Raw genomic sequence first — 16064 nt, 5'->3', positions numbered from 1 at the left:
ATTACGTCATCTATTTTTGACGATTTTTGACCCCCCCCCCCACCCCTCAAATCATCCAAAAATCAAGCTTCGGATGAATCTGTTTCCTCCTACGTCATGTTACCATCATACCCCCCCCCCCCCCCCACTCCTCCCATTTGAAACGACGTAATTTATGAATAGCCCCATACTTGTACTTATGAAGGTATATTACTCGAAAGAAATTATAGGTACTTACCTACTCGCTTATTTACATGTTTCGTCATTGCATTTGGTACCTATAGGTTGTAAAGTTTGTATCAACGAGGGTTTAAAAACGAACTGGTACTGAGGATCTGATGATGATTAAGGTGGTCACGGATACCAATCAACCATGTAGTAACATGATTAGGCTCGTTTGATTCGTCTCAACAAGATCTTTGACACTGAAGATACACAGGGTCTGATGATGGAGCTGGAAGGTGGCCACGGGTACCAGTCTATCATGTAACTAAACAACTTCGTGTTTGGGCTCGTTTGATTCGTCTCAACAAGATCTTTGACACAAGACAGTACTCAGGGTCTGATGATGGAGCTGGAAGGTACCATTACCAATCAACCATGCAACTAAACCACATCGTGTTTAGGATCGTTTGATTCGTCTCAACAAGATCTTTGACACTAGGTGATACTCAGAGTCTGATGATGGAGCTGGAAGGTGGTCACCGGTACCAATCAACCATGCAACTAAACCACTTCGTGTTTAGGCTCGTTTTATTCGTTTCAACAAGATCTTTGACACAAGATAGTACTCAAGGTCTGATGTTGGAGCCGGAAGGTGGTCACCGGTACCAATCAACCATGCAACTAAACCATTTCGTGTTTAGGCACGTTTTATTCATCTCAACAAGATCTTTGACACAAGGTAGTACTCACCCTAATAGCATTTTCTTGTAGGGATTTTGTTGGGCCTTTGTTTACGTATTAGTTGAGCAACCGTTATATTTGGCCGTACGATTTGCTGGAGGGCCCTCGACAAAGGCCCTCCCGAAGGTTCCCAACAGAGGGCCATAAGAGTATTTTTTTCGTTGGGCCTATATAAATAAATCATACAATTATTCAACGGTGGTGGTTTTGGTTGGGCCGTGGTTGGGCCTATACACATTTGTTTGATGGTTGGTTAATTGTTACATTTGGCCGTACGATTTGCTGGAGGGCCCTCGTCAAAGGCCCTCCCGAAGATTCCCAACAGAGGGCCATTAGAGTAATTTTTTCGTTGGGCCTATTTAAATAAATCATACAATTATTCAACGGTGGTGGTTTTGGTTGGGCCGTGGTTGGGCCTATACACATTTGTTTGATGGTTGGTTAATTGTTACATTTGGCCGTATGGCTTGCTGTAGGGCCAACTGCATAAAAATAAAAAAGGGCAATTTTTTCGTTGTGCTTCTGTTTGCAAATTCAACAATTACCCAACGGCAAGTCAGGTAGGTCGGTAGGTAGTCGTGCACCAGGTTGAAGGCCCAACACAGCTTGTCCCACAAAGGGCCAACATTGTAACTTTAACGTTGGGCCTTGTGTAGGATTCTTACAATACTACCGTAGGTAAATAGTTGTGTAATTTATAATTTGGCATTGGTTGTATCCACATGAAGGCCCTAGGGCCAGGCAGCAGTTGTTGTTAATCTTCTCTGTATCGTTCCAATTTTAGTATATGTACTGCCGAAGCAAGTACACTTACTATACACTCTAATTTGTATATATACTAACCGCACTTCGAAACTTCGTAAGCGAGGTTTATGTTTTTTGAGATTTAAATTGAGAAAATGTTGGTAAAATACAATTTTTTTAAATTTATGTATAAATTTTATAGTTATAGCTATTAGATTTATAAGTTACTTTTAAAAAATATTATGATTATATCCGGAATAATCGAGAAAATAACTATAACTTCGATGTTTGGAGACAGTAACGCCATCTAGTGACGCCACAAGCAAACTCAACTGGTATTGTTGGGCATCAGTACCACAGCCAATGTTGGTAAATGCGATATTTGTGCTCACTGGGCCAACGAATGTTATCGTTGTTTAGCCACCGGTACCAAAATACACAAAGGCCCATTGTTAAGCGTCAGTGCCACAGCCAATGTTGGTAAATACGATATTTGTCATCATTGGGCCATCAGATGATATCGTTGTTTAGCGAACGGTAGCAAAATACACAAAGGCCCATTGTTGGGCCTCAATGCTACAGCCAATCAATCAATCAAATCAATCAATCAAAGCATTTATTTTCAGGCTACTAAGGCCCATAGATACATACCTTACAAACTAACATATATATACAATAATAAAAAACTTAAATACTAAAAAATCATTTTCGTGACGCAGTTTTCTGTTGCGGCGTCACTTGCTCTGGTGTAGGATTCAATGTTGGTAAATGCGATATTAGTCGTCATTGCGCCATCGTATGATATCGTTGATTAGCCAACGTTACCAAAATAAACAAAGGCCCATTGTTGGGCATCAGTGCCACAGTCAATGTTGGTAAATGTGATATTTGTCGTCATTGGGCCATCGGATGATATCGTTGATTAGCCAACGTTACCAAAATAAACAAAGGCCCATTGTTGGTCATCAGTGCCACAGCCAATGTTGGTAAATGCGATTTTTGTCATCATTGGGCCATCGGATGATATCGTTGATTAGCCAACGTTACCAAAATACACAAAGGCCCATTGTTGGGCATCAATGCTACAGCCAATGTTGGTAAATGCGATATTTGTCGTCATTGGGCCATCGGATGATATCGTCGATTAGCCAATGTTACCAAAATAAACAAAGGCCCATTGTTGGGTATCAGTGCCACAGCCAATGTTGGTAAATGCGATATTTGTCATCATTGGGCGATCGGATGATATCCTTGACTAGCCAACGTTACCAAAATACACAAAGGCCCATTGTTGGGCATCCGTGCCACAGCCAATGTTGGTAAATGCGGTATTCGTCACCATTGAGCCAACGAATGTTATCGTTATTTAGCGAACGGTAGCAAAATACACAAAGGCCCATTGTTGGGCATCACTGCCACTGCCAATGTTGGTAAATGCGATATATGTCATCATTGGGCCAACGAATATTATCGTTGTTTAGCCAACGGTACCAAAATACACAAAGGCCCATTGTTGGGCATCTGTGCCACAGCGAATGTTGGTAAATGCGATGGTGGGCCAATACAAAATTAATGTTGGCTACGGAACGAACCTCATCCCAACGTTTTCCCTACCGTTGGCACCGTGGGCCCCAACGAAAATGCTACTAGCAGGGTCTGATGATGGAGCGCGAAGGTGGCGACGGGTACCTGTCTATCATCATCAGCTCCATCATCAGACCCTGAGTAGTATCTTGTGTCAAACATCTTATTGCGACGAATCAAACGAGCCCAAACACGAAGTGGTTCAGTTACATGGTAGACTGGTACCCGTGGCCACAGTCCAGCTCCATCATCAGACCCTGAGTACTAACTTGTGTCAAAGATCTTGTTGCGACGAATCGAAGCCAAACACGAAGTGGTTTAGTTGCATGGTTGATTGGTACCGGTGACCACCTTCCGGATCCATCATCAGACCCTCAGTACTACCTTGTGTCAAAGATCTTGTTGCGACAAATCAAACGAGCCCAAACACGAAGTGGTTCAGTTACATGGTAGACTGGTACCCGTGGCCACAGTCCAGCTCCATCATCAGACCCTGAGTACTAACTTGTGTCAAAGATCTTGTTGAGACGAATCAAACGAGCCTAAACACGAAGTAGTTTAGTTGCATGGTTGATTGGTACCCGTGACCACCTTCCGGCTCCAACATCAGACCCTGAGTACTATCTTGTGTCAAAGATCTTATAGAAACGAATAAAACGAGCCTAAACACGAAATGGTTTAGTGGCATGGTTGATTGGTACCGGTGACCACCTGCCGGCTCCATCATCAGACCCTGAGTACTATCTTGTGTCAAAGATCTTGTTGAGACGAATCAAACGAGCCTAAACACGAAGTGGTTTAGTTGCATGGTTGATTGGTACCGGTGACCACCTTCCGGCTCCATCATCAGACCCTGAGTATTATCTTGTGCCAAAGATCTTGTTGAGACGAATCAAACGAGCCCAAACACGAAGTGGTTTAGTTGCATGGTTGATTGGTACCGGTGACCACCTTCCGGCTCCAACATCAGACCTTGAGTACTATCTTGTGTCAAAGATCTTGTTGAGACGAATAAAACGAGCCTAAACACGAAGTGGTTTAGTTGCATTGTTGATTGGTACTGGTGACCACCTTCCGGCTCCATCATCAGACCCTGAGTACTATCTTAAGTCAAAGATCTTGTTGAGCCGAATCAAACGAGCCCAAACACGAAGTGGTTTAGTTGCATGGTTGATTGGTACCGGTGACCACCTTCCGGCTCCATCATCAGACCCTGAGTACTATCTTGTGTCAAAGATCTTGTTGAGATGAATAAAACGAGCCTAAACACGAAGTGGTTTAGTTGCATGGTTGATTGATACCGGTGACCACCTTCCGGCTCCATCATCAGACCCTGAGTCAAACTATCTTGAGTCAAATAAATACATATAGAATGTCAGGTCGTTTCAAATATTTTTAATCCTGTCCGGTAGTTTATTAAACTGTACCATTATAAATTATAATACTATAAAAACGGTGCTAGGATCAAAGTCTCTCGTTGCGGTTTACACGCACACAGTATAGCGTTTTACACGGCGCCCGCCGCACACAATGATAAAAAACCTCGTCGTCGCCGTTGAAAATGTGCGGAGCCGACCGACACACGTCCTGCCTCTACAAGCTCTGCCGCGGCACTGAGCTGGCGCAGCGCGCGTCATCGGTAATATAGAGTAGTTTTCAAAAAATTGCCAAAAAATTATAGTAGAATTTCATAAACACTAATGTATACCAACAGTATAAGCAAACGTTGCAGATTGCTTGAGTATGAAAATGACTTCGATATTAAGTAGATTTTCGTAGGAATTGACACTTGTTTCGGAGAGAAAATCGAGTTCGTTTTACTTTGATTTTCTCTTTCTCAAAGGTATGTAGGAAAAATATAGTTTTATATGCCTAAAGTACAGGGTATTAGTAATACAAAATAGCCAGGTTTAGCAGAGTAAAATTCTCAACATTTCCAAATAAGAGCTCGCCATTCAGTGCTTCACGGGGTTTTTCGGAAACGACCATCAGAAAAAAAATCATTACTAATTTAATAAGTCCTTTTTCTAATATTTACAACGATATTTATAAAGATAAGAAGACGCTTTTACTGGAACACGTACTCATTGTTTCTAATAATGAGCGCAAAGTCCTGAATTTCGTCGACTAGTATCATCAATTTTGCATTATTTCGACTTTTCTTGTAAGAGCGCTCTTAAATAAGTTCAAACAATCAAAATAGTGTTTTTGGTGAATTTTATAATTTTTTAAATTTATACACCGCTAACTCATTTTTTTGTAAAAAGTGGATAAAAAGTTTATAAATTATACGTGTTCAGCGAATTATATTGTTTTACTGCAGTTTGTACAGTAGGAGCAGCACAGGAGCCCCCTGCTTATTGCGATGTGTCAATGTCAGGTTAAATTTCCCGATTTAGGACAACAGGCGACATACCCTCCGCCGCGAACGATCCCTATAATAAGGGTTCTCTTCCGCGTCTCATCTGGTGTCTCCGCAGGTGCTGTTTCAGGCTGCACTTGTAGTCGCTATTATTGTTTATTAAGATTCGTCCCATGCGTCTTCTGGTGACGTCGCAGGTTGGATTTATCCCTGAATTTGTAATCACAATGCCTACATACGAAAGGCTTTTCTCGGGTGTGTATCCCCTGGTGTATTTTTATTCTTGATTTAGTAGTGCATTTGTAATCACAGTGGCTACATTGAAAAGGCTTCTCGCCAGTATGTATCATCAGGTGTGTTTGTAAGTATGACTTCTGACTGCATTTGTAATCACAGTGGCTACACTGAAATGGCTTCGCCCCAGTATGTATCAACAGGTGTCTTTGTAAGTATGACTTCCGCCTGCATTTGTAATCACAGTGGCTACACTGAAATGGCTTCGCCCCAGTATGTATCAACAGGTGTCTTTGTAAGTATGACTTCCGACTGAATTTGTGATCACAGTGGCTACACTGAAATGGCTTCGCCCCAGTATGTATACTCAGGTGACTTTGTAAGTGTGACTTTTGGCTGCATTTGTAATCACAGTGGCTACATTGAAATGGCTTCGCTCCAGTATGTAACTTCAGATGTCTTTGTAAGTGTGACTTCCGACTGCATTTGTAATCACAGTGGCTACACTGAAAAGGCTTCTCGCCAGTATGTGTCATTTCATGTCTTCGTAAGTCTGAATTTAGACTGAACTTGTAGTCGCAATGACTACAAGTGTATGGCTTCTCTCCGGTGTGTATCCTCTGGTGTGCTTTTAAGAATGATTTGAAACTGAATTTGCGATCACAGTAGCTACATTTGTGAACAGTCGCGTCGTCGCGGAGGCGCTCGAGCACCACGGAACAAGCCATCGCGAGCTGTTCCCTGGCGCGGGCGGCGCTGCCGTCCGAACACACTGTAACACACATTAACATAACAATTTAAAGGGATTATAGCGCTTATAATGATTTTTCTGGGCTCCGGCCGAAAAGCCCCAGCTCTCGACCCGCTGCGCTTAACGAAGTTGCCGCTTTCCGGCTTCGTCGAGGAGAAACATACATAGAATACATGTACAACTCAGGCAGTAAATAAGAAAGCTGAGGCTTCACGTGTAATTGTCGGCCGAGGCCAAGACATTTCTTACTTTACTGGTTTTATTATTTATTGTGAAAACTTCTTTAGCGGCGCTGTGCACATTTTGTGATGGGGAATAAATGTTCAACTCGTAACAGGTGTCACGTGACCGTAAGACGAGTTAGACGTACAATGAGTTTTTCTTTATTGATTTAAATGCCATCTAGTGAGTTTCCCTCAAACTGGTACTAATATAACTGTAGTACTCACAGTTTTCAAGTCAGGGTTTCAAGTAATGCGACGAAATAACGCTAGATGGCTTTAACCTCACAGTCATAGTGCTGCAGACATTCATTGAGTTTTCACTTCTGCCGGCACTCCCGGAGTGCAACCCGTTGTTTTTTTTATAGCTTTATTTACTCAGTGCTTTACAGATTAATATATACAATTCAGAAGTGTATTCAAACTCTTACTTAATCCTATTTCATGTTAGATTGGTTGCACTTTTGATTTCACTGATCCCTGCTGGGTGGAAGCCTCCTCATTACCCTTCCATTTCTCTCTGCTGTTTACTGCTTTAGATATGTAATATCACAAAACACAAAACATTCGGACAATCAAGACAAATCGACTGAAGTAAGTGTCATCAAAATCGACACACATGTGATCTCTTGAGTGCCACGAAGCCACTTTTTTACTTATAAGTTTAGTTTAAGTTTTTTTTTTAATTAAGTTTTAATTTTAACGTTTAGTATCTTGCTTTTATTTTGTTTTCTACGTAGTACACATTACCCTCCTTTACATTGTTTTGATTATGTTTAAAATTATTTAATTTGATTTATTTAATAGCCATTATAATATTTTTACACAATTTTCAATCATAGCTGAATGCGGACGGGCCCGTGCCTTCGATGCCTAACTAAACTAGTAAAAAATGACAATATGGAAGACGAATGTCTGAAATGTCGCCGTATTTAAGAATTATTTTGCTTCAAATTTCTTTTTTTTTCAAGTGTCATGAAAACATTGTGTCTAACTCCGGGGTAAGAATATTGTTATTCAAGTCTTTAATTCACTCCAGCTTGCAGCTGTTGTGACTATGCAGGGGCGTCCAAACCTTGACGTCCAAAAATATTTTTTTGATTCCTCACATCGTGGGCTATCACAATATACCCCATGTAGGTTAGCCGATTTTTCGTAGTTTTCGTATTATGATTTTTTAACTTTTAACTTTTGTTATGAAATTCCGGGGTTCCCATATAGGTTGGCTAAAAAATAAGTGCATTCCCATTGCCAGGGAGGTTTCAGGATTATACTGAGCAACTTTTACTATGGGACCAACTCCGAAATAGCGAAAAAAAAATTTACCCTTCCATAGAAAATGGACCAGCCAAAATGTATGAAACTGTCAAATTTTTTTTTCGCGATTTCGAGGTTGGTCCCATAGTAAAAGTTGCTACTAAATAGTAGTAATAAAGTAAAGATAGAGTACAGTGGAAGCAGCTAGAGGAGGACTTTGCCAAGAGGCACACTGAATTGAGGGAGATACTCTGATGCAAAAATAAAATCACAAACTACCACAATTCAGGATGAAAAGGCTAATACATAATATATATATATATATATATATATAATATATAAGTAGTAATAGTATTTTAATATTAAATAATAAATTGACCTTGTAAAGCGAGCACTTGAGGGCGGTGCCATTCCTCGGGACCCAGCATGAGCTCGTCCTTGACCTCATGGTCAGTGTACAGTCCGCCCCGCGCGGCCGCCGCGCTCACTCCGTGCCCGCTGCTGTCCTCGCACTCCCGCTCCTCCTTCACACACACCTCTCCGGGCTCCGTCTTCACACACACCGCCTCTGCCTCCTCAAGATGTGCTGTCTCTAGAGACATGTTGTGCACTATAGCTGTAGTTACTGATACTGGCAACACCTGCAATGCAAGATCAATCAGCAAGACCATTCGGTTAGTACCCCTGCACAGCAAATAATAATCTGAAATAAATGCAGTGGGTAGGGTTTCTAAGACAACATTATGAAATAACAACCGGCGTAACATCGACGAAATAGGCGCATTAAGAAATCACTGTTGGGTCCCAGCAATATAGCGTCAGCTTATTCTTAAGGCCCCAGTACACAGTGGCTGACGATGGGCCAAGCCAAGCCTCTGCCACGCCTCTGCCATGGGCCAAGCCAAGCCTCTGCCACGCCTCTGCCATGGGCGACGGTGTGAACACCACAGGCCACGGTACGCCACGACTCCCATACCGTTCCTTTCAAGTGTCAAAAAAACCGACAACTTCCCGATTGCGCACCACGACACGATAGACAACTGATGTCCAGCCGAGCCGTCCGCCATTGTCCTATACTATTGCCCCCTGTACACAATGGCTTGTAATGGACTATCCTTGACCACTGTGTACTGGGGCCTTTAGGTATAAGGAAAAAAGGTTTACATTCAGAATAAACCATGGAATAAACAGCTACTGCTATAGCTATACAAAACATACAATGTGAAATACATACCTATCTGTGTATGCCTTTATTTTTGAACACACGACCAACACGACTCGAAAACAACTCGGGTGGGCTCGCAACAATACCATCAGCCGTAGCGGTGGTACGACAATTGATTTACTTGACTACGATTCCAAAGAACTAAATAATATAGTTAAACAAATACTAAACTAACCTCAAACACTTTGACATTATCACACAGATAAGAAAAGGATGCGCTTATTTTATGGTCTCTACAGACCTTCTATCAATGTTAAAGTGATTACACATGGATTACACACTATCGCACCGCACCAAGGTATCTCTAAGCGATATCTCTTTCTCCCTCTTACTTATGGGTGCGTCCCTCAAAGCCCCCCATTCACACTCCTACCTTGTTGGCCGCCTCGTAATCCGCCTCGTTGGGTAGAGTTGTGGTCGCAACCCCCATACACAATCCTACCCAACGAGGCGGCCTGCACGGTAGGAGTGTGAATGGGGGGCTTAACCACAAGTGAGAGCGAGGAACAAATATCTCTCCCTCGCTCTCACTTATGGGGCGACGCATCAAGGCTTAGAGGATATAACCAATTACTCCGAGCATCAAGGTCGCAATACGGTGTAATAGTGTGTTACTACCATTATGCGCACAGATTATTGACTATTATACATATTGACTAGTTACTTGTCTGTGGCAGTGGGAACTGTCAAATGTGACTATTTTAAGGATTTGAGGTTAACTTGTTACTGTTAACGAAAACAACCACGAAACGAAAGCAAAGCACGGTTGTTTTGTTTTATTTAGTTTTGATAAAACTCGTTTGTGATTGCATCACTTTAGAGTGATTGGAATTTTAACTTTCTGTTAATTACATTTATATTTCATACAAACATTCAGCGTAGCAGTTGCAGTTATGGAAGTGATGTATGCGTGTCGCTGCTGCCTGCGGCGTGCTCCGGACAAGGACCTGACGACGCCGTACACACATCTCGGCATAACGGAGATATATGCCGACATGATCAAAGGGTGCTTTGACATAAATGTAAGTACGACATTCTTGTTAGTGTAGCGAAACGTACACAAACTTAATATTCTGTTCAGTTAAAGACGGATGTTATTGTTAGAAATAGTGTTAGTATAGCATAATGGTCTTTAATTGAATACTAGCAAATGTTGGTGATTGATTATTTTACATGCAGCTGGTGGTGGGCGGCTCGGGCTCGTGTGGCATCTGCACTACGTGTGTGGGCCTCCTGCGAGACGCGACCAACTTCAAGCTGCAAGTGCAGCGCAGCCAGGCGGAGCTGCAGGCGCGGCTGCTGGGAGAGAACATCAAAGGTAGTTTATAAAATCTCTGTTTAAGAATACCTACAAATGGATGTTAAATAAAAAGAAGGTGATGTCATTTGTGTTCTGTTTGTTTGCCCTAGAGGAAGAATCTGCTGTCGAGCCAGAGAATCCTGAAATACAGGAGGAAGATGGAACCAGTGAGCCTGTATCAGGTGAGTGCTGCAATGAGTAAGAGAGTGGTTCCTGTGTGGATCGAAGTCGCGGAACATGGGGTTAATTAGTATTGGTTGCTCTAGATGACATGCTCGGGTTCAACATGGCGGCCAGAGACGGGGCGAGTGACGAGGATGACCCAATAGTGTTGGTTCCTCGAGATGACATGCTCCAGTTGAACATGGCGGCCGGAGACGGGGCAAGCGACGAGGGTGACCGGCTGTTGGGTGAGTACAACATGCTTCATGTACTAGTAACTAGGTCTAGTGAAAATTGTTTGTTCAGATATTGCATTGCATAGATATATGCGCCTGTAGGGGTCGCGTAGGTATATGTGTACATGAAGCAGTTTTAACAGGGGCTCCCAATCTTATTTTGTCTGCGGCTCACTCTCAAGTTTAAAATCAGCGCTATACCTATATAATACATTGCCTCATGGCGTCCCTCTTTATACGGTGTACCAGGGCGCCGCAGCGCACAATTTAGGAACCCCTGAGTTATAAGGTTCATACTGCTTTCTATCTGAAGGGATTTTTTCTTCTGTGCTTTCAAATAAATTCAAACTTTATATTGCTGGCAGCGTGGCCACACTGAACCAGATCTGTTGCACCAGGCACGACCCGGAGCGAGGGTGCAAGATCCCTGACTCGTCGACACAAACCATGAATAGTATGTTTGTTTCAGGTGCAGAGCTCCTAGTCAAGCCAGAATCGACGAACGAAGATGAGACAAGTGATGAGACGTCGCATAAGTACAGTCCCCATCACATATATCGTAGGTATATTCATGGCGCTTCTAATGTGAATTTGTAATGTTTATGTGTTAATATTAGATACATCTCTTAATTATTGTAGGTATTGTACCTCCAGTCCTGGCTATCTGTAGATTGTGATAGGACTTTTTTTTTTACTTAAAATCCAATTCCATTGTGCAGTGTGAGCCCCAACTTAAGTACCCGCGTCGCCATACTTGCTGTATCGAAAAATGGATACTCAGCCTACGGTCCGTTTGGCGACTAAGCCTAAGAATTGGCATAGGCACTAGTTTTTAGGAAAACGACTGCCATCTGACCTTCCAACCCATAGGGAAAAGTGAGTCTTATTGGGAATAGTCCGGTTTCCTCATGATGTTTCCTACACCGTGTGCTGCATAAAAATACATTCATTCAAGTATTCTTTTTGGCCAAATATACCAAACCCCATCGCGGTAATCCACGACCGCAAATGCGAGTCTTTAATACTGTTTTATTTTAAGTACAACTGTACTGTAATTGTAAGACACGGCATGAAGTAGAGTTGTTGTTGTAGTGGAGGAGCGGGCAGTCAAGTCGGAGGTGTCGGACGCGGCGCGTGACGAGGACTGCGTGTCGGGTGAGTACTGCGACGCCACGATACTACTGCACATAGTACGACACGAGCCACACTACATTACACATGCACGACCCATATTCATTATGGTCTTGTACCACCATATTCGTGATATAAACCGAGGAAATTTTAATTGTTGAGGAGTGCGTTTGTTATAGCTCGGTTAATATTTAAAAAATAAATAACAAACATTTATTTTCATGATAATCCTGCACAATGTCGAAATGTTTGTTAAATTAATTATACGCGGTACGGGTATAATCTGTTTAAATTGTTATGTTAATGTGTGTTCCAGTGTGTACGGAGGGCGGCGCCGCCCGCGCCAGGGAACAGCTCGCGATGGCTTGTTCCGTGGTGCTCGAGCGCCTCCGCGACGACGCGACTGTTCACAGTGGAAGCAAACCATACCGCTGCGAACACTGTGGCAAGCATTTCAGGATCAAGTCTGTTTTACGAGAACACATTCAACACACCCACTCATTGACCGGACAGAAACCATTTGCTTGTCATTTTTGTAGTTCTACGTTTCAAACCGAATCGCTTGTAACGGAACACGAGAAGAGCGAACACGGTGTTACAAATTTCATGTGTGCTGAATGTGAGTATACAACAAGTTCCAAGAAAACTTTGGAAACCCATTTAAAGACTCACTCTTCAGAGAATAATTTCAATTGTAGTCACTGTAGTTACACAAGTTCGTGTAAAAATGATTTACACAAACACCAAACAAAACACATTGTTGTAAATCCTTTGAAGTGTAGCGACTGTGATTTCAAATGCAATGATGAATCAAACCTGCGACGTCATCAGAAGACGCACAACCGGAGACACCAGAGAATACACACTGGAGAAAAGCCTTACAAATGTAGTCATTGCGACTACAAGTGTAGTATTAGTTCTATGTTACGAAAGCACGAAAGGACACATACTGGCGAGAAGTCTTTTACGTGCAGCTACTGTGATAACAAATTCAGTCAAAAATCAACCTTACAAAACCACCAAAGAATACACACAGGAGAAAAGCCTTACAAATGTAGTCATTGCGACTACAAGTGCGGTAGTAGTTCTAGTTTACGAGATCATGAAAGGACACATACTGGGGAGAAGCCTTTTATATGTAGCTACTGTGATTACAAAAGCACTCAGAATTCAGCCTTACAAAAACACCAAAGGATACACACTGGAGAAAAACCTTACAAATGTAGTGATTGTGATTACAAGTGCAGTGATAGTTCAGCCTTACGAAATCATGAAAAGATACATTCTGGCGAGAAGCCTTTTCAATGTAGCCACTGTGATTACAAATGCAGCCGGAAGTCATATTTACAAAAACACCTACTGAAACATACTCGGCCGAAGCAATTTAAATGTAGCGATTGCGAATACAAGTACATATTGAAATCACATTTAAAAAGACACCAGATGATGCATAGGGTAAACCCTCCAGTGAATGAACACCCCCCAGTGAATGAACAAAATCACGGTTTTTGTCTAAAATAAGAAATATAGCCATTTATACCACTTGTCGTATTTTTTTTCTTATTACAAACTCTGTTTCCTATACAATTGTAACACGTGATCAATTTATTTTCGACTAGTTGGAATATGACTGGCGTTTGAAGTTTACGTGATTCTTGTGTTGAGGTTTTGTATGGAAAAATTAGATCCCAAGTAAGAACAGTGTAAGTTTGAAGCAACATATGAAGTGCTTATTTAATGTTTACCTTTAGAAAGTATTGTTATTTGGGTAGATTAAGAGTTAAACCTTCTATAAATGTACATTTTGTTGGATTATTCTGCGATTAAGTCTTTATTTTTTATAGTTCCATTACTGACTTATCAAATGTTCTGAAACCAGTAAATGAATGGTGTGTTCATTTACTGGAGTCGTCAAGATTTCATTTTTTTCCAAATTTAAATGTAAACGTAATGTTTTTTGAGCTTGTTTCTTGTGATTCTGCATAGAAAACGATTCCGATTATTTCAGCCAGTATTGGAACAAACCAATTTTCTATAGTTCATTTACTAGATTTTTCATGCCTATGTATGAACAATACAGTAGACTTTAAAAATTTGGCTTGTTCATTTATTAGATTTCTACTAATTCTATGTATGAACAATGTAACGACGAACAATTTTTATTATTTTAAGCATTATTTGCTGAGCCAGACCCTTTTTCTTCAAAACTTGCATGTTGTTTCTTGTTTCAAAGATTGATTTTCTTTTTATTATTCATTATTTTAACATATTCCTGTCTTATTGGTGAATAAAATTAATTTGATTACGTTCTAATCTATTTCAAATCAATATGGACGGGTAAAAAAGATATGAACGCTTTCGCTTTATCAGTTAAAGCAGGAAACGCTTTTTTTGTATAAAAATGTATTTTTAGTGCCGATTAAATACATAAAAATAATGTTCATTCACTGGGTTTTGCGGTGTTCATTAATTAGTTTTTATGTTCATTCATTAGGTATTTAGGTATGTTTTGATAAATTCTTCTATAACTCAAAAACTACGACAATAATAAAAAATCGCAGAAATTGCTTTTTGCTTATTAAATGAGGATTAACTAAATAGCAAATAATTATTCCAATAATTAATAATTGCTGAGAAATGATTTTTCAAAATTGGAAAATTGCTTAAGTGTTCATTCACTGGAGGTACCCTACTAAGGCGAAGGCATAACAATGTGGCATTTGCGGTTCCATGTGTCGTCAGACTGTAGACTTGCGCAATCACCAAAAGTTACATTCAGGAGAGAAGCGGTACAAATGTAGTATGTAGTAGAAGAGATACTTAGTCTCGACTGATCAGAAGCGCCATGAATATACCCACTGCAAGTACGCAGGTCGACACAAGAACGCCCTAAGTAGAAGAGATAATGTAGTAGCCTTAATAATAATTATATTCTGTTAAAATATGTAATAGCCTCAACATATCAAGATTTACTTACCTGGCGGATGGTAGTGGTCATCGCTTGAGATGGAGTGCGAACCTGACTCTCGCTGTACCGTGTAACAAGACTCGGTCATACTCCAGGTCCTTCACAGTGCGCGCTGTGCAGTTGTGGAACAAGTTGCCGTTATCCCTTAGACAGTCCCAGTCGGTAGCATAGCATCACACAAGATTAAATTGCATAAACTATTGCTATCCAATGACTTGTGTTCTGGTTGAGTACTAAGTATTTTTATTTAATTATGTTTATGTATATATTTATTTCTATGTATGTATTTATATTAATATGTATTATATATGTGTATTTATATTAGAATGTAGGTTAAAGGTTTTAATTATTTACTTGGGTAATAATTGAACCATAATTTACTTTTCTGTACATGTGTTCGTTTGTCTGTCATTTTCATTTGTCTACTCTCAATTGCTCAAAGGTTGACTGGAAGAGATCCCTTATTCGTTCGCCTTTGTACATTGTATACTTTCTTTTAATTGTATCTTAACCTGTCTTATGTACAATAAAGTGTTTACATACATACATCCGACGACCGGTCTGGCCTAGTGGGTAGTGACCCTGCCTATGAAGCCGATGGTCCCGGGTTCGAATCCTGGTAAGGGCATTTATTTGTATGATGATACAGATATTTGTTCCTGAGTCATGGTTGTTTCTATGTATTTAAGTATTTATATATTATATATATCGTTGTCTGAGTACCCACAACACAAGCTTTCTTGAGCTTACCGTGGGACTTAGTCAATTTGTGTAAGAATGTCCCTATAATATTTATTTATTTATTTTATTTATTTATTTATACATACATATCGATATTCTGTATTTCTCTAAGATTCCCACGTTACAGACTGAGCCTAGTGTAGGGATCACTGTACACTCTCTCTTGGAATGCTAATCTCTTGAAATAAATAATATATTTTGATTTTTTTTTAATTTTCTTTTGTGTAATAAAGTCCTGCTACTAATTATTTGCGATACTGGTT

The 16064-nt window shown here is 40.7% G+C and overlaps 1 long non-coding RNA gene across 1 annotated transcript in view; it reads right to left on the bottom strand.

The window, feature by feature from the left end:
- LOC134800870 (uncharacterized) overlaps positions 1 to 15838 on the bottom strand; it is a 28701-nt gene extending 12863 nt beyond the window's left edge. Inside the window, exon 1 of the long non-coding RNA XR_010145575.1 lies at positions 15615 to 15838. This is a non-coding gene — a long non-coding RNA (uncharacterized LOC134800870). The remainder of the gene's footprint in view (positions 1 to 15614) is intronic.
- Between the last annotated feature and the right edge of the window lie 226 nt (positions 15839 to 16064).

The sequence above is a fragment of the Cydia splendana genome, chromosome 20, assembly GCF_910591565.1.
Source record: "Cydia splendana chromosome 20, ilCydSple1.2, whole genome shotgun sequence".
Classification (NCBI taxonomy): Eukaryota; Metazoa; Arthropoda; class Insecta; order Lepidoptera; family Tortricidae; genus Cydia; species Cydia splendana.
The sequence above is the reverse complement of the archived record's forward strand: the minus strand, read 5'-3'. Positions and strand labels throughout refer to the sequence as shown.